The sequence below is a fragment of the Alligator sinensis genome, unplaced genomic scaffold (genome assembly GCF_000455745.1).
Source record: "Alligator sinensis unplaced genomic scaffold, ASM45574v1 scaffold272_4, whole genome shotgun sequence".
NCBI classification, from domain to species: domain Eukaryota; kingdom Metazoa; phylum Chordata; order Crocodylia; family Alligatoridae; genus Alligator; species Alligator sinensis.
The window spans coordinates 329,047-332,629 of NW_005842750.1; positions in this window are offsets into that span (position 1 = coordinate 329,047).

The following is a 3,583-nucleotide window of genomic DNA, read 5'->3' on the forward strand; positions in this document are numbered from 1 at the left end:
GGTAGCAGGCCTCTACTGAATGGCCTGTAATGACTGGGCCATCACCTCACATTGATTCACCCAGGAACCATGGACCTCACCCAGGAACAGAGACAGGACCAGCATTTGAAAGACAAAAGACCCTGCAAAACCAGCAACTCTCACCATTACAGACAACTGAAACTGCACATCCCTGCATGGAGCACACATGCTCAGTACACCAGGGGCTGACCCTTGCCTGGGCATACCTCCTGTCACTAGGGTCACACAAGGTCTTCCCCTATAAAAAGGGGCAGTGAAGACAGACCCAGTTGGAACAAAATTTCCATCTGGACCAGCACCACGCCACACTACCTATCCACCCAGAGGCCCTGCTGGCGACCCCCCCCCATCTGCACAACACCTACTGAACAAGGACCCTTCCAGCCTGGATAGGTAGATATTACCTGCACACCTCCTTCTACAATTTGGACTCTCTCTCTCTCCTCATGGACTTCAGCCCCTGCACCAAGCCTCTCTAACCCTCTGCCAATGTGTGTGTGTGTGTGTGTGCGTGCGTGCATGTGCGCACGCACAAGGGAACCAATTTGGCATTGTGTCACTATCTCCCCTGTTCAATAAAACCACTGTCATTTGCAACCCTGAGTTGGGTCATGTTTTACTGAATCCCAGTCCTTAACCCTATCTTAAATGCCAGCCTCATTCTCTCTCTCTCTCAGCTCCAGTTTCCACACTCTCTGCTAGTTTCCTGATCTCCTCCCAATTCTATCTCCCCTTTTCTGCCACCTCTCAGCCTCTCCTTGCTTTCCTGCTGTCCCTGCTGCTTGCTGCTTTTCCTGTGATTTTTCTACTGTCTGTCTCTCTGTTTTCAGGCTTCCCCCGCACCTTCTGTAATCCTTCCCCCCCGCAGCTTCCCAGCTCCACTTAGCTGTCTTGCAGTTCGCTCCAGCAGCTGGAGCCTTGCTCCAGCTTCTCGCACCTACTACTTCTCTAGCTGCCCCCGAGCCATCCTCTGGCTCCCCACACCAAAGCCCCTCTTTAACACCCACACTTTCCCTTAGTCCCATTTTCCCTGTCCCCATCTACCTTTTCAGCTCCCCCGTAGCTCTGGCTCCAGTCCCAGCTTCTGTGCCGACACGCTTCCCTGTTCTGCAGGCTTTGGACATTGTCTTTTAAACAATTAAGATCAATTAACCTCCCAGAGCCTCAGTTCTTCAGCCCAGGCCCTTCTAGTATACTGGTTCTAATCCCGGTCCTGGTGACTTTCATTTCCAGTAACTTTAACTCCCTACACTTCTACTTTCTTACCTTAACCTTTCCCCAGGTATCCCAAGTACACCAAGCACATGCATACATACACATCACAACACCTAACTTAGAAACTCACCTGTGTGTATGTGTAAGTGGGTGGTATGTGTGAGAATTAGTGAATATACATGTATATACATATATAGATATCATTGTGTGTGTGTGTGATATATGAATTAGTAATCCACGTATGTGTATTGGATGTGCAGGTGTTGGTAACTGGTAACTGATTGTGTCTAAATGTGGTGTGTGTAGCATGTATAGGCTTAAATTGGTGATAGGTGTGCATGAACCTAGACTGGTTATTTTGAATGTGTGTGTATCTGAGTTGCTAATGTGTGTGTGTGCCTGTATGTATATATGTATATATGGCATTGTGTGCATGATATATGAATTAGTGATCTGTGTCTAACTTTTAGGGTGTATAGTGTATGTGCTTGAATTGGTGATAAGTGTGCATGTGCCTAGGCTGCTTTGGATGTGTATGTGCCTGAGCTGGTAGTGTGTGTGTGTGTATGCACCTAATTGATTTATGTGTGTTTTGTATATGTGAAATTGTGTCACATCCTCCTGTCTAACAGTGCAATATTGGGATCCTGAGAGTTGGCCTGACCCCCCAGGGAACACATTCTATGAAAATACATTGATAATATTCATGCAGTATATATCCTAACATCTAGCTTGCCCTTTAAAGCAGAACTTTAATTGAATGATCTACATAGGTGTCCAAGTCCACTTCCTGAACTTATACAAGTAATTCACAGGCTGATATAGTTTCAATGTACAGTACTTTTGCATTTGTTAACATTTAATTTCATTTGTCACATGTTGCCCATTCACCCAGTTTGTTTAGATGTCAAGTTTCTTACTGTTCTCTGAGAAACTGACTAACATAAGTAACAGTAACTGACTCTTATCTCTGGATTTTGTGGACTCACTGTTCACCTTGCCCCTCCTTTCTTCATAACCTGTGAATAAATTAAAGGATATCAGAACTGATTTGGAGCCTGGAAAGCATTTACATTGATACTGGCAATTTGTTCCTATTGTTTGTTTCCTGACTCGTAGCAGCTTTTCTTCATGACAACATAGTTTCTTTGATTGTCAAAAGGGTCCTTATCAAAGGCTTTTTAAAAATCAAAATAAATCATCAGAATAAATACATTTAAAATAAATTAATCTAAATACCATGTATCAGCCACTTCTTTTTTGTATGCTAATTTAATTGACCTGTTTAAAAATCAGTGAAACGTGATTTCTTTTGTAGTATGTGTTTTGGTTAAATCCTATGAGGTTAAAATCTTCCCTGATATTTTGTAAACAATGCTTCATGGTCTACATGATACTGGAATAATTTTTCCTAAGGTTGACTTGGCTATCAGTGTATGGACATAATCGTCTATTTCTTATGAGTATCTGGATTTTCTATCATTTCTAGGCAATGGGAGAAAAAGCTCTAAATTTATTTGGTCAGCCTGCAGCCCCAATCTTAAAGAAGCGTAATATGTACAATAGCAATCCTTAAATACTTAAAGGACTGCCATAAAAAAGAGGAAAAACACTTTTTCTCTTGCTGTACAGAGGAGGATGCATCCCATGCTTTGAAGTTGCAGCAAAGTAAATTAACATTAGATATCCAGAAAAACTTATTCACTGTTAAAATAGTGAGGCAGTGGAATAGACTCCCTAGGGAAGTTGTAGACTCTCCATCATTGGAGATGTTCAAAAAGAGATTGGACAGTCACTGGTTGGGGCTGATCTAGGCACAGCTATGCCTATATTCTACCATGAGTTTTTCTCATGCTTCTGGACTTTGGTGGTTGCCCCTGTAACCCTCTTTCTGCTACATGTGCTATGATGTTTTTAAGCCTTCCTCAGAGGCATTGGGTGTTGGCTACAAGCAAAGTTGAGGACCTTGACTGGGGTGTGTACCAATGTTCCTGCTGGGTCCAAAGTCAAAGTTTCTAGCTATAATTGCCCCTCTACTCAGGGTCAGACCAATCACCAGATTTGGGATCAGGAAGGAATTTTACCCCATGTTCAGATTGGAACAAAGAGTGGGGGTTTTGCCTTTTGTCTGGCCTTCTACCCAGGATCTACTTGTCTATGAATGATTCCATGCACGATCTTACTGCTCAAAGATTCTTTTCTTCATCTTTTGGGTATGTACAGGAGTTACATTTTTTGTTCTATGAGGCTCCCAAAAGTGCTCTGTAGCCATAACACAATAAACGTTCACAGATGCAGAGTGCCTTTTAAAATGTCCAATTGTGCCAAAATTTAACACTCATCTGAT